This window comes from Sceloporus undulatus, chromosome 10 (genome assembly GCF_019175285.1).
Source record: "Sceloporus undulatus isolate JIND9_A2432 ecotype Alabama chromosome 10, SceUnd_v1.1, whole genome shotgun sequence".
Lineage (NCBI taxonomy): Eukaryota > Metazoa > Chordata > Lepidosauria > Squamata > Phrynosomatidae > Sceloporus > Sceloporus undulatus.
Window position 1 is genome coordinate 8,153,800 of NC_056531.1, and position 22,201 is coordinate 8,176,000.

Genomic DNA, 22,201 nt, shown 5'->3' on the forward strand with positions numbered 1-22,201 from the left:
GGAGGGAGGGCTCTTCTTCTTCAGGCTAGATCTGCCTGATGGCTCCCTCTGAGGCCGAGATGACAGTTGAAGAGGGAGGGGCCTCTTCCTCCAGGCAGTCCAAGATGTTGCTGGGTCTGCCTGATGGCTCCCTCTGAGGCCGAGATGACAGTTGAAGAGGGAGGGGCCTCTTCCTTCAGGCAGTCCAAGATGTTGCTGGGTCTGCCTGATGGCTCCCTCTGTGTATTGCTTCCACTGACATTTATTTTTTCTTCATCATACTGCATATTCCCCTGTTGGTCATACAGCATCCCTATTCTTGGTTTGAATTTCCCTTTAATTTCTTGGACGCTGTGGAAGACATTTCTTGTTCTTGATTTTTTATTGTCTTTTTCTATATTTTTGCATTGATTATTGTAATAGTTGCATCTACATTCAAGTCGCTGAACAATTGTATTTAGGATTCTGACACTGTTTCTGTCAACTTTTGTAAAGAAATCAGGCAAAGACAGCGGCCATCTGCTATGGACAATTTAATTGACACCTGGTCAATTCAATTCCTGGGACTAGGCAAGTCTATTCCTTTTTATAGACAGAAACAAACAGGTTGGAAAAATACAGGATGGTTGGTTAATCATCTGTGCTTCGACCTTTGGATTTGGGAACTGGTTATAGTCAACTTTGTAATTTCCTAAGAGGAAGAACCAGATTAACTTTATATGTAACTGGTAGGAAATTTGCCCATTTTAATTGAGTAGACAAACATTTCCATGTTTGCATGGATGCAAGGTATGTCTGTCAGCACAAATGGAAAAATTCCTTTACAAACTTTCACTTTTGCTTCTTCACTGTCTAATTGCTTAAAGGTTTCATCTGTCATCCAATGAGGCTTCTCATTCTTTTTGGCTGCAGATAGTTTCATTTTGCATTCTTCCCTGACAATGTCCCTGGTTTCAGTCCAAAGTTCTTCTAGTTTCCTGTCAAGTAGGCCTAAAAGTACAAAATTAAATTCTACAGGGATGTTCTTTCGGTTTCATTTTGGCACAATGAAGGACTTCATATACTATTTAAGCTTTACTCTAATTTTACTTATTAGCATGGAGACTCTACCAACAGCATAACCTCTTGCCTTACAGGTGTACAAAATGCCACCACTGTGGAAAGGTAATGCCAAGGTGGTCATCAATGGGTACAACACCAATTATCATAGGAAGTGTTCTTTTCAATACCACTTGCTGGCTGGAAGAGTCTCTGAGAAATCCTTCATAAGCATCACCCTCCACTTCTGCTGCTACCCATTAGATGCTTGGCACATTTAGTCTGTCTCCTAAGTAAAACATTGTCTGACATGTAGGACTTGCCAGCAGCACTGCTGCTGTCAGCATATCCTCCTGCCTTACAGGAGCATGCAATCCCAACACTGTGAAAAGGTAGTACCAAGATGAGGCTCCTTTTTACAGCTTTAATATATGTCCTGTTGTTGTTGTTGTTGTTGTTGTTGATCACCCTAGAGTCAATCCCAACTCATGGCAACCCCGTGGATGAGACATATCCAAGACTTCTTGTCCTCCACTGTTCTGCTCAGTTCCTGTAACTTCATACCTATGACCTCCTTAATAGAGTCCATCCATCTTTTCTGCTTCCCTCCACCTTTCCTAGTATTCTTTTTTTCCATTGAGTTGTGCTGTCTCATGATGTGGCCCAAGTAGAACAGCCTTAGTTTAGTCATCTTGGCTTCCAGAGAGATTTCTGGTTTGATCTCTAGGGCCCATTTGTTTGATTTCTTGGCTGTCCATGGTATCCCCCGCATTCTTTTCCAGCACCACATTTCAAATGATTTTTTTCTTTCTATCCACTTTCTTAACTGTCCAGCTGTTGCATACATACATGGTAATAGGGAATACAATGGCTTGTATGATTCTAACTTTTGTATTTCAATGCAATGCCTCCAGAGGTGTTGGCTGGAAATTCTATTATCCTAAAATAATATTCATTCATTTCATTCATTTATTACGGCACACAGCCAGCACAGCGATAAAATACAATGCTATAATACAATACAGTCATAAAAACTCTAACATGCTAGAAAATAAGGATATTCCCCCCCTCCTTTTTTAAATTCCTGTACAGAAAGCTGTTATTAAGGTAAACATTCCCTTGCCTTGCTGGGAGCCTCTGTGGAATCCTTAACTAGCTCCCACTACAGGCTCCTGGTGAGGTTGATGACTCACAGATATAATCTTTCTTGGCTTTGAATGTCTTCTTGAACCCAGAAGGAAAGCTGCCACAATATAAATGTTGCAGGCTTTGGTCTGAGCCACAGCAAGCTGAGTGACAACCTCCTCTTTCTAATTTCCTCCTAATGAAGTTTCATTGCACATCCATCATGATATTACTCATCTCCTTTGGGATCCGATGACCAAGTAATCAGTAGGTTCTTCCTCCTATTTCCTCTTAAGGGGGACTGGATTTTTTCCCCTGGCTGTTGATCTGTCTCATAGGTATTGGAATAGCAATGGCACAATACTTGTCAATTTATTTTACTAGTAAAAATGACCTTGTTGCTGCTGAACACCCTCTTCTTTCGTGTGTGGTTTTAGGTGAGGGATCGGGTTGCAACCACATTAAGAAGCAGCTGGCACAATTTAGTGTAATGCAATAAGCTTATCAGTCCTCTCCCCTCGCGTGCCTAGCATGCTCATAACCACAATTCAACAGTTCCAAAGCCAAGGAACCTTTTTAACTTTTTTTAAAAAAATCTTATCAGCTACCTGTTAAAACAAAGCTGGGAACCAGCTCAAAGGACATTTTTACAGTCCTCTATTTTCTAGAAGTAACATTCACAGGAGAAACTGGAGACACATTTCAAGATGCTCAGAAGATTATTCTGCTCTTGGTTTAAAAAAAGAGGATGGAGTAAGCTTGTTTTCTGCTGCTCCAGACACAGAGCAATGGATACCAAGTACAGGAAAAAAGATTTCCACCTAAACATTAGGAGGAACATCCTGAGAATAAGAGCTGTTCAACACTGGAACACACTTCCTTGGAGAGTACTGGGGTCTCCTTTGGAGGTTTTAAAACAGAGGCTGGATGGCAATCTGTCAGGAGTATTTTGCATGGCAGAGTGGGGTTCGACTGGATGCCCCTTGGGGTCTCTTCCAACTCTATGAATCTAGGATTCTATAAAAAGTGAACTGCATTTCAGCCTGTATATGCTCTTAAGGCCTTCCTAAGGTGCTGTTTGATAATACAATCATTCTCTGGACCAGGAACCCTCAAACTAATTACTGAGCAAACAAAATAATGTGAACAATAGCTGTTTTTTAAATTTATTTTATGGCATATCATCATATTAACATCTTCAGTCCAATACATTTAAATCTAATCTTGTAAAAAACCAACAACATGCTAGAAGGAGCAGAATCTGAAATGAATCATAGGCGCGTTACAGACTGCCCATCCTCACGCCGCTGCCGGTTGCTCCGCGAGGGAGCCGCAGCAGCCAAACCACGCAGCTCCCTCGCGGAGCAAAAAGAAGCCCCAAAAAGGCACTTCTTCTTGCGCCCTGGATGGGGATGCCACGAGGCGTTACTCGCGCACTCGCGGCATCATATCTGGGGCGCGACGTGCGGATGCTATGCGTCCGGCACATAAAAATGGCGGCACCTGTGTGTATAGAGTGCCGCCATTTTTACGCCCCCGTCATGTGCTAGGGGTGAGGCCGGTGTGGATGCTCGGTCCTCGGCCAACCCCTAGCACGTGACGGGGCGCCGCAAAGGCCCGTTTGTAACGGGCCATAGAATCATAGTTCGAAGATACAACAAGGGCCATCCAGTCCAACCCCATCCTGCTACGTAGGAACACAAAATCAGATGGCTAGCCAGCTTGTGCTTTAAAACCTCCAAAGAAAGAGATTCCACCACACTCTGAGGGAATGTGTTCCACTGTCGAACAGCTCTTACAGTCAGGAAGTTCCTCCTAATGTTGAGGTGGAATCTCTTTCCTGTAGTTTGAATCCATTGTTCCGGGTCCTATTCTCTGGAGCAGCAGAAGACAAGCTTACTCCATTCACAATATGACATCCCTTCAAATATTTAAACAGGGCCATCATCTCACCTCTTGACCGTCTCTTCTCCAGGCTAAGCATACTCAGTAATTAAGAACGACTTAGATTGGTAGATACCAGTGTTATCCTCAATTTTTGCAGTGATAGACCACTCATCTATGATACCAAAAGAATGGGGTCTAGCTATTATAATCCCTGTTTATAAGAAGGGCAAAAGAGTCTATTAAGTCAGATCAGTTAAATGTATGCTAAACACCTTCAGGTCAAACTAATGGACTGGCTGGAATCTGAAAATAAGGGATGAATAGGCTGGATTTAGGACTGGAAGATATACAATAGACCGTGCTATGGTCTTGCAACACCTAGTAGAGATCTACTCCCACCAAGCTGGTTGTTCTCTCTTTGCAGCATTTATTGGCTTTAAGTCAGCATTTGACACAGTATCATCTAGATCTCGTCTGTGGGATAAACTTAAAAACACTTCCATAGACAAACATTTACACTTGTTGCTTGTTAAAATCCATGAGAACACCAGATTGAAGGTAAAATGTAGCATTCAAGGACATGTTACCAAGGAAATACAAGTTCGGAAGGGACTTAGACAGGGATGCGTGCTGGTTCTGATTCTATTTAATTACTATATAAACTTGTTAATTTCCTGCTTGACTAATTCTACCTTCTATCCCCTCAAATTAGCTAACAGATATTAATTTATTATTCTATGCCGATGACACAGTAATTCTGTCACTGACTCCGATAGGTCTTAAGAGAGCTTTAAAATCACTTGCTCACTTTTATGTTAAAGAGGAATTAACAATACATTATTCATAGATGTTTATCACACTATACTCTTAAGTGCTACTATTCCACTTTGACTCCTCTAGCTGCTCCTGTTGCTTGTGGATTGCAGTTTTAAGGAGGTATTTAGAATCGCAGACAGGTCTGTCTGAGAATTCTAAATACTCCTCCTTAAACTGCCAATCCCACACATGCAACAGGAGGCAGCTAGAGGAGTCAAAGTGAAAGTAGCACTTTAGAGTATGTGTGTAAACATCTAAGATGGGGGTTACAAACGGCCCCTCAGGGGCCGTTTTCCCGCCGCCGCCATTCGCTGCGCAGGGAAGCCCCAGCTGCCAGACCGCGCGCGGCTTCCCGCGCAAAAAAAGGAGCAGCGAATGCCGCTCTTTTTGAACGCGGAGTGGCGCCGTGGGGGTGGTGCGCCCTCGCGACGTCACGTCCGGCGCGACACGTCTGGACGCACGACGTCCAGTACGTCAAAATGGCGGCGCCCATGTGGATGGGCACCGCAAAAAAGTCGCGCTCTGCGCGTACTGGAGGAAGGGCCGTCAGGACGGTCCGCACCTTCCTACCCAATCCGCCTTCCTAACCCTCGTACGCGCGAGCGCGTGGCGGTTTGTAACCCGCCTAAGATCCTCACTTTTTCAAAATGCCCTAAACAGAGAAGTTGGATTTTGGATGGGCAGCCTTTTAAGCAGGTTAAGATCTTCAAATATTTGGGGATAGTTTTTCAAGATTGAGGAAATAGAAATGCTCATTCAGATTATGTTTCTCGGAATGCACAAAAAACTGTTACAGCTGTTCAAAACTATTTCTTTACTAAAGGAGCACAGTTTATTCCTGTTGCAATTAAGCTCTTCGTGGCCAAAGCTTGAGCTCATTTGCTATATGGGGCCCAATTAGGACCATACAGCAACATGACCTTTCTTAAAAGAGTCCAAAGTTTCTGAAGAGCATATTTCAGGTTGCCCGTTGTGTTCCAAATGCTGTACTACGAAGGGAAGCAGGAGTCAGTAAAATCGAGTCCAGTCTGTGGATAAATATTTTTACTTATTGGCTAAAGTTACACAATAATTGTGGTGGATTGTCCCAGCTAATTTTGGTAGGTAACTACAACTCTTCTTGGGAAACAGCTATCCACAAGAAATTAAGCCTTCTTGGACTCTCTAGTGATACCATTCTAAAGCTAGGATCAGATCGAGCAAAATCAGTTGTAAGGCAAAGGATTCTAGATATTGTAAAGTCGAAGACTTTCATGGCCGGCCTCCATAGCTTTTGTGGGGTTTTTCGGGCTATGTGGCCATGTTCTATAAGAGTTTCTTTCTGACATTTCGCCAGCATCTGTGGCTTGCATCTTCAGATAAATTCTCTGAAGATGCCAGCCACAGATGCTGGCAAAATGTCAGGAAGAAACTCTGCTAGAACATGGCCACATAGCCCGAAAAACCCACAAAAAACTATGATTCTAGATATTGACGGTCAGACCGAAATTGCTGCCTTTTCTACTAATCTGTTTGCAAACAATCAAATGCTGGTTTCTCATCCAGCTTCTTCCTTATATTATGTTACAGTGCCTAAATTCAGAACAGCTTTATCATTAGCCAGATTGAATGTTCTCCCAACAGTAGTACTTGAAGGGAAATATGGGAAAATCCCCTACGAACTCCAATTTTGTCCTTGTGATACTGGTGCTATAGAAACCACAGCTCATGTACATTTGTATTGTCAATTTTATAAGGATATTCGCCATCAGTTGATTACCCCTTTTGTAACTAAATTTTCCAGTCATACTGATGTTTTTTATTTACGTTATCTATTGGACAACCAGAATGAAACTGTGACACTTAAGGTAGCAAAATCTTTTTGTCTCCAGATGATTGGTAACAATTGATGTTAGATGGCAGAGAACAATTTTGATTTTTGTTTTGTTTCAACAATTGTATTTTATTTGTATTTTAACTATTTATTTTTATACTGGTCAATGACCAAAATAAATGGTTGTTGTTGTTGTTGTTGTCAAAATATAACAAGGCCAAAATTGCCATTATCTAGTGAATTAAGGATATTGATTTACAACATCATAAAAGTCAATCGGTTTTATATCCCATCTTAAGGGAAGCTGGAATAACTTACAAGCATGCTAGATACCTTGATTTCTTGAACACTCCCAAGTTAAGAAGGGCCTTTATGCTTGCAAGATTAAATATCCTTCCGTCTGCCGTATTGGAAGGCAGATTTAAAAAGATACCATACCAATGCTGGCTCTGCCCTTGTGGCTCTGAAGAAATTGAATCTATTAGCCATATTCTCCTTTGTTGCTCCCTTTATTCTAAACAGCGTGCCCTGTTTATAACCCCATTTATTCAACAGTTTCCTTGGCGGGCAGCAGAAATTTTATGTGGACTATCCTCTTGCAGACAGCAGTGAATATGTAACTACAAAGTTGTTAAATTCTTTGCAGCTGCTATTATTTGTCACAAAAACTTTTTAAAACAGATGCAGTAAATTACTATATAATAAATGCCCTCGGCTTTTTTAGCTACTACAGCCATACATATTTATTTTTATTTAAAATGATTTTGTCTATAGAAATTGATTGACCGTGTAGATCCTTATGAATAAATTATTTGCCAAATCTAGAAGGGCAACTGTCATAATCTCCTCATAGTTATTTTGATAGTAGATAATCAATTATTTTTGTATTCCTCAATCGAAAATAAAAGTAATTGTCATAGTTACTAATGCTACAAAAAGAGTGAAGTTAAAATCACAATGTAACTTAAGTTATTCCTTAGTTATTGAAAAAGGGAAATTAATTGCCACTAACTAACTATTGGTAACCCATTATTTCCAAGCTCTGTTCTTATTTTATAATCAGTTATAGAGAATTAAAAGGATGAAATCATTAACAGATGGTGAGTGTATGCCATTTGGTGTGTAAGCTCAACAGAGGTCCTAAAAATAGCAGCAGCGTGTAAACAAGAGCCTCTCCACTCATGCCCCAGTCTTGTCAATGAGCTGTCAAGAAAGCCAATCCAGTTTTTCAGCACATAAAACCAACTCTAATGGGTCAGTGCTAGACACTTACTCATTTTTTCTGCTGTGAATACAGAGCATGCTCAAATACGTTGTACAGGAACCATACTAGCTCTATTAAGAAAGAAAGGACTGGACAAACCAGTTCAGAAATATGAACTGGATGCTAGAGAACCCAAAATGGATTGGTTATCAAAGTCCTTTTAAGACACTGAAAGGCCTGGGTCAGAATGCTGCTTTGTTCAACAGGTCTCCTGCTTCAAATATCTGGTGATAATCTTTCATACTACTGGTAGTAGGAAAGCACATGGGGACTATGCTGCTGGTAATGCGCAGAAAAGCTCAACAGCCACCCACCAATTTCTTATGACAAAAGGAGGACACTATATACTGGCGGCACTCAAAATTTTCGAAGCCATATCGGTTGCTCAAGTGCTTTATGAATCCCACAGGGACCGCTCCCCAGCTCTGCACTAGTAGAATTTGTGTAATCCAGATTTCTAAAATCAGCATTCCATGCTCCAAAATGTGTTTCTAATACAACTCTCTGAGAGTGGAGTCAGACTTTATGAAAATGGAGGCCAGAGTGTGGGTGTCCATACTCAGCTACTGGCTCAGACTATCCTTTTTTCTCACCAGCCTTGCTCCACTTACCCTGAGTGATGAATTCCAGTCTACATGGAAGCAGATGGTGATGACTAAAATTTCTTCACTGGGCTTCTCTCCAGATCTTTTGCTCAGCATGGGATATAAATAAGGAGCCCTGGTGGCGCAGTGGTTAAATGCCTGTACTGCAGCCATTCACTCAAAACCACAAGGTTGCGAGTTCAAGACCAGCAAAAGGGCCCAAGCTCGACTCAGGCTTGCATCCTTCCGAGGTCGCTAAAATGAGTACCCAGACTGTTGGGGGCAAATTAGCTTACTTGCTAATTAGCTTACTTGCTGTTCACCGCTATGATCTTTGGAATAGCGGTATATAAATAAAACAAATTATTATTATTATTATTATTAAAAAGGTTAAAGCAGCCGTCAAACAACAGGTGATATAGAGTGACAGCTAGACCTAGATAGCGCCCTAACTTTTATTGTTAGTGACTCCAACAGATACTTGGCATCACCTATGGCATTGATGGCTCATCTTTTAGAGACCTAGTGTCCAAACTCAAAGGAATTCTCACACTGGGTGTTACTTGGTGCTAGGGAACAGGACTTTTAGGGGCAGGACTTCTGGGGTGGGACGTCTGCCTTCTGGGGGTGGGACTTCTTGGGCAGGACTTCCCCGTACACAGCTAAAGGCACGGGAGGGCGGAGGGGGGGAGAAGAGGACAGGCATGCACCTATTTGTATTCCTCCCTGCTCTCCTGGGCCTTTAGCTATCTCCAGATAGGCAGCTAAAGGCACAGGAGGGAAAGGCACAGGAGGGTGGGTGAAGAGGAGGAACAGGCGTGCACCCGTTCCTATTCTTCCTCCACCCTCCTGTCTCTCCACATGCCCTCAGAAATGGCTTCACGTGCCACAGAGGGCACGTGTGCTATAGGCTCGCCACCACAGACCTGTGGCATACTTAGCAAAACTTGAAGTACCAAAACACTGGAGAGCCTTTACTTAGGCATGATGCCATGTCCTTCCCTCAGCTATCCTTGAAGGCTAGTACAAGAAGACTATCATATGTGTTTCTAATACAACTCTCTGAGAGTGGAGTCAGACTTTATGAAAATGGAGGCCAGAGTGTGGGTGTCCATACTCAGCTACTGGCTCAGACTATCCATGATCATATCCATGGAAGGGCGGGATATAAATAAAATTTATTATTATTATTATTAAGACCCACTTCTCACACAGATTATGCTCCTGCGACTCGGGCCAAATACAGACAACAGAGCATGTACTACTCCAGTGCTCTTACTACAGAGACATCCGCCTCAGCCTTTTTTCACCTCTATTGTATAAACATCAAGGACACACCAGTCAATTTTACATTTCTTTGCTGCTTTTAGACACCAACCTTGATATAACATATAATGTTGCCAGATTCTGTGCAGTTGCGGTTAAAATTGGTCAGGCAATGACCTGCACAGTAGGCTAGTACCAATCTTGCCCTGCCAAACTGGATTTTAAATGATACGTTAAATACTGTTTTTAACCTGTGTTTTAACCTTGGTTTTGCCTTCTTTTACTCTGAATCCATTTATTTATTTATTTACCTACCTACCTGTGCTGGTCTATGACTGTGATAACGTTGAACTTGAACTTGTGTTCAGAATGTAGTTATGGAGTGGTTTCACTAACCCATAGAGGATGCATATTATGTGGTTGAGAGTTACTGCTTCCTTTTTCATTATGTTAGGAGCTGAAATCATTAGACTTTTGAAAGAAGGAAGCTGGCAACATTGCAATAATGCCAATGCTGATGTGGTTCCCTCTGTGCATGATCTCCCCTTCATATGTAAGATCTAGGGCAATTGGGTCTCTGTGCTTCCTTTTTAAAAGTCCCTGAATGGTATAGGGCAGTGATGGCGAACCTTTTTGAGACTGAGTGCCCAAACACAGAGGCATTCCTTGACCAGGTGGCACTGGGTGCCAGGGGTGGGACTTCCCTCTGTGGGCGGAACTTCCTCCCTCTGGGGTAGGACGTCCTTCTGGAGGTGGGGCTTCTGGGGTGGGACTTCTGTCTTCTGGGTGGGACTTCCAGGGAAAAACCCAAGGCACACTTTCTCAGCCTCAGGCTAGCAATAGCAAACCCCCCTCTGATGAAACTTGCTAGGAAAATCCCATAATATTTTCTTCTTGGGGTCACCATAAGTTGGAAGCAACTTGAAGTCACCACACACACAAACCACACTTTCTCAACCTTCAGCAAACCTCCTCTGAAGAAATCTAGGCTGCATCTACACTGTAGAAATAATGTAGTTTGAGACCACTTTAACTGCCATGGCCCCATCCTACAGAATCCTGGTAGTTCAATGAGGCACCAGCACTCTTTTGCAGAGCAGGCTGAAGTAAAACTCCAAATCCCAGGACTCCATAGGATGGAACTACAGCACTTAAAAATTGGTGTCAAACTGGATTATTTCTACACTGTAGAATAGATGATAATAAAAAGGAGCCAGCATAGTGGTTTGAGCACTGGACAAATTTGACCCTGTACAGACCGCCCAAAAAGGGTGGTCTGCTGGTGCCCTGGTTTGCTCCGTGAGGAAGCTGTAGCGGACAAACTGCGTGGCTTCCTCGGGAGCAAAAAGAACCCATGAAAAGCAGTTTCTTTTTGTGGTGCCATAATAATAATAATAATAATAATAAGAAGAAGAAGTTTATTTGTATTTTCCAGCTTCTCCCAATGGATCGAAGTGGGATTACAACCAAAAATCTCCATACAGGCAATCATGTCTAAAATACATAATATAAAAACATCACAAAGTATAAAAATTTCAATTACAGTAATCGCAGGGCAGCGGGCAGTTATGCTGTTATGACCGGAGGTGGGGTTTCCTAAAGTTCTTTATAGAAGGTCAGGTGGGTATGCCCGCTGGAAGAGATCTGTCTTTAGTGCCTTCTTAAAGGCAGCTAGGGTTGTGATGAGACGGATCTCCTCCGGCAGATTGTTCCATAACCTGGGGGCCATAGCTGTATATGCTCTTTTGGAAGTAACTGTTAGTCTGACCTTTGGGTAGTCTAACAGATTCTTCCCTGTTGTCCTGAGGGTGCGGGCCGGATTGTGTAGGGAGAGGCGTTCCCTCAAGTAACTCGGGCCCAAGCCATGTAAGGCTTTAAAGGTAACAACCAACACTTTGTATTGCGCCCGGAAGCTAATTGGCAGCCAGTGTAAGGATTTTAGGACAGGTGTTATATGATCTGACCTGGAAGTTCCAGTGACCAATCTGGCTGCTGAATTTTAAATTAATTTGAAGCTTCGGAACCTGGTACAAAGGTAGCCCCATGTAGAGCGCATTACAGAAGTATAAGCGAGAGATTACCAGTGCGTGTACCACCGTTTGAAGGTCCTTTCGGTCCAGGTAGGGATGCAGCTGGCGTATCAGCCGAAGCTGGTACCAAGCACTCCTTGTCATTGCATCCACTTGAGATGATAACTGTAGAGATGAGTCCAGGAGTACTCCCAAACTGCGAACTTTGTTCATTAGGGGAAGTGTGACCCCGTCCAGGACTGGATGGCAAATTTCCCTGTCTGGACTTGGGGTGCCTATCACGAGTACCTCTGTTTTCTCTGGATTCAGTTTGAGTTTGTTTTCCGTCATCCAGCCCATTACTGTCCCCAGGCAGGCATCCAGAGGAGAGATGCCATCCTTAGTCACTGTATCAGTTGGAGACATAGATAGATAGATCTAGGTGTCATCAGCGTACTGATAACACCGTGCTCCATGACTCCAGATGATCTCTCCCAGTGGCTTCATGTAAATGTTAAATAGCATGGGGGACAGAATAGCGCCTTGAGGGACACCAGATGTCAGCTCTCTCTTAGAGGAGCAGCTGTCCCCCAGCCTCACCATCTGGAATCTACCCGAGAGGTAGGATCGGAGCCACTGGAGTGCAGTGCCCCCGATACCTAACTCTCAGGCGTTCCAGAAGGATACCGTGGTCAATGGTATTGAAGGCCTCTGAGATGTCCAAGAGCACCAACAGAGTCACACTTCCCCTGTCGATGCCCAGACAGAGATCATCGACTAAGGCGACCATGGCCGTCTCAACTCCGTATCCTGCTCTGAAGCCAGTTTGAAATGGGTCCAGATAATCAGCTTCGTCCAAGACTGCTTGGAGTTGGAAGGCAACTGCCCTCTCGATCACCTTGCCCAAGAATGGTAAAAGGGAGGCCGGTCTGTAATTGTTTCTCAACTGGGGATCTAGGGAGGGCTTTTTCAATATCGGTTTCACTATAGCTTGTTTTAGTGAAGATGGAAATATCCCATCCCGAAAGGATGCATTTATTATGAATTGTAATGACATTTTCATTGCATCACCTCCCTGAAAGGTCAGCCAGGGTGGACATGGATCGAGAGGGCAAGTCGTCTTCCTTATACTTCCAAGGAGCTTGTCCACGTCATAGGTATTTGCAAACTCAAAATGATCCAGTTTAATTCCAATTTCAATGGTGTACTCACGATGTCATTATGGTGCCGCAACATGCAGATGCTAAGCGTAAAGTTAACATTTGCCCTGGCTCTTTCTCCCTGGATGCTCATTCTGCTTTTGAACCAGCTCCTTTTGCTTGTTTGCATAAATAACCCATTTCATCTGCACAGGTGAGGAGCTGAGACACTTCATTGGCTTTACTGATAGGCTGGCTTTGTCCTCCTGCATTCTTCTGCCTTGGTGAATTGAATTCAGTACATGACTTCCATGTTGTGATAAACATTCCTTTTTAACAAAAAACAAAAACAAAAACAGAAAACCCCAAACCATTATCTTGCAACAAAGGTGCTATGTGTTGGAGGAGGAGGTGAAGCACTCCATTTCAGCTTAGGTGAACACACTGGTGTTTTTTCAAGCTCACGGTAGGATCTACAGGAATTCTTCAAAGATGCTGTGTTCTCTGTTATGTTAACTTTCCATCCCACTCCTTGTCTGTAATTGAGCAGATGTCTGTTGATCTGTGTAAAGCAGAGGACAGATGTTAGATGAAAGCACTAGCATGTTTAACTAAGATGTTTTTGTTTTGTTGGTTATTCTCCCCTCCCTTATCGCCTTTGTCTGCACTCCATATAGCTTGTTACTAGATTTGCATACACTTCTCATGGAAATAAAACTTCCTGTTTTAACTTTGCTACTGCTTTCACAGATGGAAATGCAGAGGGTGGGCATGAACAATTGGAACAAAATTGCTTAGCAAATCAGTTTGGCATGCAGATCAAACAAAGTAGTCGCACTGGGGCAAGAGGAGTTAGAATGTTTGAATACAACTCATTTGTACCAGAAAGCTCCTCTTTACTTGAAAACTAAAGTGGATGATTTCATGTTAACAACCAATTTAGTCAGTCTGAAGAACAATAAAAGTGTTCCATTGGGTTCTAGCTGGTGGACTAGAACCACTTCATGCAGAAAGGTCCCACTTTCAATCCTTGACATTCCAGTTAATAGGATCTGTTTACTGATCTGGATTAGTAGTCTAGCAACAATATTTGAGTCAGTTGAAATGTCTGAATAGCCTCCAAGGCAACCAAATACAGTGCTACAATACAGTAGTCTTCCTTTGATGCTACCATGCACGAGTAACAGCCATGAGACTATCTTTGCCCAGGAGACACTGCAATTGGCACAGCCGTTTACCTGCTGAAAGACATTTAGTGCCATTATGCTATAAGGAAAATAGTGGGAAGGATGAGATGCCAATTGTATTTCCTACTTCAGGTTACTATAATGCTTTAGGTCACTGTGATTTGTGGGTGGATATCTTGGCCTTTTGGTCTTCCTAGATTCTTCTTCATTGTCTCTGTGACTCATGCATTTGGGTCATTCTGTACCTGTGCTGATCTTCAGAAGCTTCTGGAGCTGTGTTTTGGTGGTAACCCCACCCCTCAACCACATGAATATAAGCTGTGCAGTCCTGGAAACCTACTGGTTGACCTTGAGTGAGTCACACACTCTCAGTCCCAGAAAACCCGATGATATATTCACCTTATGATTGTCATAAATCGGAAGCAACTTGAAGGCACACAATAACAACAACAATGATCCTTTCGCCAGTTGAATGGACTGACTACTTTGGAGTGTGGTGGACTTCTCTTTGTGTTTCCCTTTGTTTAAAACACAGGTTAGATGGCCATCTGGCAAAGATTTTAGCAGAGTATTTCCTGCATCAAGAGGGGGTTGGGTTAAATGACCCCAGGACACTTCCCAACTATACAGTCAGTATTTTATGCATTGTTGTCTACTTCAGCCAAATGAGGCGGGAAACCCACTTTTAATAGATGCTTAATAAAGATTCATACTTCTAAAGTAATTAAAATGAGCTTTGAAAACACTGTTTGTCCCTTTGGTGGTGCCAACTTAATGGGCCATTGTTTTCAGTCTGTTAGCTGTGGTCTTCAGCTCTTCTGTAAGTTTGCTAAAGCCCTTTAAAAAATTTTGGACTCCAGCTGCATTAGTATTGTTAAATATGTTTTTAATTTAATTTACTTTAAAGTTTAATTTCAGCATGTGTAAGTTAACTTTTAGAATTATTGGTAGAGCAAAAGGAGATGATTTCACAGTTTCCTTTCAACCTTTGTAAATAGGAAATTGTAATGTCTGACTTCTATCTACGTGAAGTTAAACATCCCTTTAGGAGAATTAGCCCATGCAGGATCCTTTCAGTAGGTTTATCTCATGGCACGGATAGGGATGAGTCATTTTGCTGGCAGCATCATATTTGTTACATTGATTTGTAATTGATTGACCAGCCGAACCCAAAGGGTGCACAACAATGGCTCCTTTTCATCCTAGAGAGAAGTGGCCAGTGGGGTTCCACAGGGCTCTGTCCTGGGCCCAGTGCTATTCAACATCTTTATCAATGACTTGGAAGACAGAATTGGGGGCATACCTATCAAATTTGCAGATTACACCAAATTAGGAGTAGTAACTAATACCCCAGAGGACAGGATCAAAATTCAAAATGACCTGAATAGACTAGAAAGCTGGGCCAAAGCTAACAAAATGAATTTCAACACAGAGAAATGTAAGGTACTGCACTTAGGGCAGAAAAATGAAATGAACAGATATAGGATGGGCAACACCTGGCTGAAGGAGACTGCATGTGAAAGGGATCTGGGAGTCCAAGTAGACAACAAATTGAACATGAGTTAACAGTGCGATGTGGCAGCTAACAAAGCCAATGCAAATTTAGGCAGCATCAATAGAAGTATAGTGTCTAGATCAAGGGAAATAATAGCATCACTCTATTCTGCTTTAGTAAGGCCCCACCTGGAATACTGTGTCCAGTTCTGGGCACCACAATTCAAAAAAGATGTTGAGAAACTGGAGCATGTCCAAAAGAGGGCGACTAAAATGGTGAAGGGTCTGGAAATCACGTCCTATAAGGAACGCCTTAGGAAGCTGCATAAGAGCTGACAGTAAGGGCTGTTCGACAGTGGAACACACTCCCTTGGAGTGTGGTGGAGTCTCTCTCCTTGGAGGTCTTTAAACAGAGGCTGGATGGCCATCTGTCGGGGATGCTTTGAGTGAGAGTTCCTGCATGGCAGGGGGTTGGACTGGATGGCCCTTGTGGTCTCTTCCAACTCTATGATTCTATGAAAATGTCATCAAATAGCAAGCTCTTGAGACCTCCAGAATTTTTCATCAGTCTAAGAGTTAGGAACATAGGAAGCTGCCTTATTCCAAGTCAGAATTATGATTTTCAAGTGTGTTTGGCAGCAATCCTTCCCCATCGTTTCAGGCAAAATTCTTTCAGAAGATCCTCTGGACTGACTAGGCCTGGCCGTACTTAGCTTTCTGATGATATGGGGTATGTTCTTGGTGATACAATGGTTATTTACCCTGAGGTGGTGGTGAGGGATCAAATCCTAAGGTGGATGCTATGGGCTTGAAGAATCACATTGAGGTTGACTGGTGCCAGGTTTCATTTCTTAGGATGTAGAAATTTCCATTTTATGTTTTAGTGGTCCAATAAAACTGTTAGCCCAGCCTGATTTTTTATTTTTCTCATGTGTTACACAGTTATGTTTCTTTTTAATTTTTCAATTTTGGAAACACCAGTTTTCTGGGCACAACCTGAAAAAGAGAATACAATCTGCAGGGGAAAAATAAATTCTCTTTTACATTTCTGAATAAAGCTCAGTTATTTGCAACCCATCAGTTTCCTGACTGTGAAATCCCAGATTCCCATTGAGTGATATCAACAGGTCAAGAAAAGACAGGATGCAACGAAAGGAGAAGTTGATGAAATGATTGCTTTGCTCTTGAAAGCAGCTTTTGCATCTACTTAGGAATTCTACTACTATTCTAGTACTATTCTGATATTCTACTAATGGGGAAATCTGACCCTTGTAGTTAAAAGATGAGCATTAAAATGGCAGTACTTCTCTACGTTTACTGAAGTCAGCTCTTATGTCTAGAATGCATGTTTGATTATGCCTGGCTTCTCCTTTCCACTGTATAACAAACTCCAAGAGAACATTGTCACTCCCACCTAACAATCCCACCACTTGCACCCCATTAACCAGGTCATCCCTGATGGTTAGGATCAGATCTAAAATAGCTGATTCTCTTGTTGCTGCTTCCACCTTTTGAATAATGAAATTGTCTTTGAGGCAAGTCTTGCTAGACCTTGAGGTTTTTGCTGAGTTTGAATTCCAGCAAATATCAGGATAGTGGAAGTCATGCATCACTACTACATCTCTCCTTTCTGAGTGTGTGGTCATCTGTTCTAGAAAGGCATCATCCAATTCCCCCGTCTGACTTGGGGGCCTGTAGTAGACTCCCTCAGTAACATCCCTGTTGTTTCCTTCCCCTTTACTTTTTATCCAAATGCTCTCTGCTTGATTTCCAGGATTTAAGTCCTGGATCTCTCCACAGGTGTAAACATCTCTGACATATAATCCTTCTCCTTTCCTGTTTGGGCTATTTCTCTTTAAAAGGATATACCCTTCAATTACTACATTCCAATCGTGAGACTCATCCCACCAGGTTTCAGTGATGCCTATTGTATTTGCTTTGTTGTACTAGGAGAGTTGAATATTCTTAAATGTAAGAAATGGTAACTGGACAGGCTAGCTGTCAGTAGGAAACTGTTGTCTACATATGCTAGCAAACCGATTGAAAGAAAATAAATGCGTAATAGGCTGATGGGTCCAAGAGTAGCAATATTCTCCACTAAATTCCATCTCAGTTCAATCAGAGATCTCATTTATTTATTATAGCCATCCTACACCACATAGCTGCTCTACACCACAAGTACACAATTAACTATAATCGGAAAACTATATTAAAACTAAAGCATAATTCAAGAAAGGAAGTAGGAGTGTGACTGATAGAGTTTTGCGAGGCCAACAATCTAGTCATCACAAATACCTTCTTCAGACAGCTAGAGATGACCATCACCAGATGGTCAACATGAAAACTGTATTACATAATAGGGAACAGACAATAGAAGAGCTCCATTCTTGCAGCAAAAATGACACCAGGTGCAGATTGTGGTACAGATCATGAACTACTAATATCCAAGATCAGAATAAATCTGAAGAAGTATACCAAATCAAGTACAATTTCACCCTTTTGCATCAGATTTTCAATAAAACACTTCCAAATCCTTGTGAAATTGTGCTTTTCTGTCTTTCTTTTAAAGTTGATGTTTGGAGTTTAAAAGTACAGTAATTTCCCAAGCTGTGACTGAGATGAAGTTCCAAGAAAATTCATTTGTCTAAAGCCCATTTAGTCCTAGATCTTTTACTTCCAATGGCAGCCAGTCATGATGAGAAGGTGTGGAATGCTTTATGGTTTTAGCTTGTAAGCCTGAGGGCAGGGAACCGTCTAACTAAAAAGATTGCATGTACAGCGCTGTGTAAATTTACAGCACTTCATAAATAAAGGTTAATAATAATAATAATAATAATTCCATAAAGAGGAATATCAGCGAAATCACAAGTGGATCAGATATGAAGACTGTCTGACAAACTTAAGGGGTGAAATAAAAATAAAAACAAAATAAGAATTAGAAAAAGAGGGGATCAGAATCAATTGGTTACATTATGGTCAACTGAAACTAGAATTTAACAAGGATAAGAAAAATAAAGGAATAGAATTGGAAAGAACAGAATTTGATAAAATCATAATGGGAAAGGAAAAGGGTTTTATTAAAAAAAAACTTACAAAGTACTTTTGGACATAGAGTTGAAAGAGGAAACCGTAAAAGAAACCATGATAAAATGGATGGAAAATATAGGAAGAGTAATACCCTTAGCTATGTGGACACAATTCTGGAAAAACAACCAGAAATTCACAAAATGTAATATCTTAAAGGAAAATTACCTCAAAATCCTACATAGATGGTACATGACACCGTCAAGATTAGCTAAAATGAAGAAAAATTATGATAGAAATTGTTGGAAGTGCAGAGGGAAAGTAGGAACAATGTACCACGTATGGCGGCAATGTAATGAAATCCGAAAATACTGGGGGAAAAAATACATAAAGCAATACAAGAAGTGGTAAAAATAAACATTCCCTTATCCCCAGAATTACTTTTATTAAACATTGTTGATGTGATCCAACTTAAACTGGACAATAACCAGATTAGTATAATTCTGTATATGATCACAGCAGCCCGAATGGTATTTGCCAGACATTGGAAAACAAGGATTATTCCAGACATAACAGAATGGAAAATAAAGGTTCGTGAGTTTAAAGTAATGGATAAACTGACAATGTATGGTGTGGGGAAAACAGAGCAGGAATACGAGAAGAAATGGGGAATGGTTGAGGAAATGTGGTATTAGCTGAGAAGCAAGATCAACAGATACTAAGATATACGGAGTAATCTACTATAAGGAAAGAGGAAAAACAAAAGAGAGAGTGAAGGGGAAAAAACAAAGAGAGGAAAAGGGAGGAAAATGAAAGAGAAGGGAGAAAGAAAGGGGGGGGAGAGAAGAAAAAGAATTCCTCTTTTATTAATGTTTGTTTTTCTTTCTAATTGGTATCAATAGATACAGGAGTAAGAGGTTCTTAAAGAACATACAAATATAAACAAAATGTTTGTTGCCTATTACCCAGTTGTTCTCTCTCTTTTTATTTTTCTTTATATTTTCCACCATATTAAATGTATGTTATTTTTTTTGCAAATGTTGAACCAAGCTGTAAACGAATATATGAAAACTTTTTATATTATATTATATTATATTATATTATATTTATATATTAAACCCCAAGATGCCTGGAAGCCGGCTTCAAGCCGTCCAGCCTTTTACATGGGGCCCAGAGTCCAAGCTGTCTGGCAGCACAACGTTTATATGCCGCACACCGCCGGAGCACCTTAAAGCTGGCTTTCCACTGTGGCAGGGCGGAAAAACCTGTGCAAAAAGGAGTGGCAGTTTGCTGCTCCTTTTTCAGCTGGCAAAAAGGCAGATTGGGGCCGCAGTGTGTGGCTGCCACGGCCCAATCCAGCTTTGTCAGGGGCGGTCTGTTTCAGCCCTTCGTCTGATAAATGTGGATTGAATCGGTTCGTTTTAAAATGCAGACTGAACAAAGTCCTTGAGTGCATCAGTTTGAAGTCATTTCATACAAAGGTATTCTTCACTTATGTTCACTCCCCCTCCTCTCCCCAAGATGCTGTAATAGCCGTGAATCACAGTGCTGTCGAGTCCCCTCAGGCAGTTTGATGTTGAAAACAAGGGAAAGCAAAAGGAATAGCTTACATGGACTTGAAAGGGAAATGTATGAATCATTTGAAGAGCTATTCTCTCTGAATTGTCATTTGAAGACGTTAAATCTTGTTTAATAATGTTAAGTTGGAGGGCGAATTTATATGCATGCTGAGTTTAACCCTCATTCCACAATCTAGGAGACAGAAACATGATTGATTAACTCATCATTTTCAGATGGTTCAAATGGGTGAAGTGTGGATCCATTCAGGGACATGTGGCAAGCTACCAGCAGTACTGGGATATGGACATGCAATGGACAGGACAATTGCAGCCTACATGAGGGAGAAAAAAGATATCGTTGTCATGTAGGGAAGGTTACAACATTTGGAATTTAGCATTAAGAAAAGCAGCAAATAAGGGAAGACATCATAGAGACATATAAAATTATGCATGGTAGGGAAAAACCTCTCATAATGCAAGAACTCAGGTGGTAAATTCTGGGCAGATAAAAGGAAGTACATCTTTCAGATAATATATGTAAATTGTATGATTCACTAATATAGTGATGGTTTTAATGGGGGATTAGATAAATTCATGGAGGATGGGGTCACCGATATCTGCTAGTCAAAATAGCTATAGTATCGGCAGTGCCAGTGCCAGTGCCAGTGCCAGTGCCAGTGCCAGTATGACTTTGTATTACTATTACTGAGGGATGTGAGATGGTAGGTGCAGTTGCATCAGTGTCTTGCTGCCTGGCTTCCTATAGACAACTGATTGGCCACTGTCTGAACAGAATGCTGGACTGTATGGGCCTTCACTGTCCACATTACTGCATTCCACTCGTATAGTGTTGTTATTCTACTTTTGTTGCCCGGTCTGCTTCCTGTTGCATTCTGAGATTTGTAGCCTAGTGAAGCCTAAAAGCTCTCTGGCTGAGAATTCTAAATGTCCCTCTCTAAACTGCAAATCCCAGAATGCAACAGGAGGCAGCCAGAGCAGTTAAAGTGGAATAGCAGCACTATGTGAGTGTAGTGTGGTAATTTAGACAGTTCTAGTGCCAGTACGCATGGGCTAAAAGGCCATGTTCTCCTGACCTGGCATCATCTTGTCTGAACAGTGCAGGCCATTAGAACACATTCCAACCAAGCTCATATTGACCTCCCAGAGAACCTTTACAGCGGAGGAACATAGGTTCCTAACCAGACGTTGGGAGCAAATAAGGGCTGGTTTAAGTTGAATTTTGGGGACAAGGGTCTTGTGGGCCATGTTTCACCTAGAGTGACTGTTCCATCTAGGCCAGCACTTACTAGATTTCCAGGGCTAGCCAGCCAAAGTAGGAGGATTCTTCAGTTTCTTAACAACAAACAAACAAAGTGGTGCTTTCCAAGTGTCACACATCATGTGGGTTGTAATCCAATATATCGAGGGATATATTGTGAGAAAAGACACAACAATTAATGTGCCCTGCAGTGTCAGAAATGGAAAATAGGTGTCCTTCTGGACATTATTATACTACAAGGCATAGCAATCACAATGAGTGATGAAGGACTAAATAGTGTTAGAAACACCATTAAAAGATACTTTAAATCATAATAAAACAAAAACACTGCATGTTCCCTAAAAAGTTTTTTCCTGCCAAATACACTAAAAACCAAAAGTTGACTTAAATAAAAAGGTCTTATGACAACATGACTGGACCTACCGAGGATACATGCCCAAGGAAGATTGCACACTTCCCAATTCATCTTGTCAGGCTGGCACACACATGGTAAATAAGATGTTAAACAGAGGGATACAAAACCTCTGTCTATGTAATACACTATTTACCAAAGAGTAAAACAAATTAGTAGCAGTGGGCACAATATCAAGAAAAATGCACTGGAAAAATTGTTTGGATCAGGATTGTGTTTTGTGAGATTTGATAGGGTTACCATATTACACTTCTTCAAATCCTGGCAACAAATATGCATTCTTATTACTGTACATGAATTAAGCACATTAATAGTTGTGTCTTTTC

The 22,201-nt window shown here is 41.5% G+C and overlaps 1 protein-coding gene across 1 annotated transcript in view; it reads left to right on the forward strand.

The window, feature by feature from the left end:
- The window catches only part of LOC121916500 (fibrosin-1-like protein), a 699,030-nt gene that overhangs the window by 65,785 nt on the left and 611,044 nt on the right, over positions 1-22,201 (forward strand). The gene's annotated exons all lie outside the window — the stretch shown is intronic.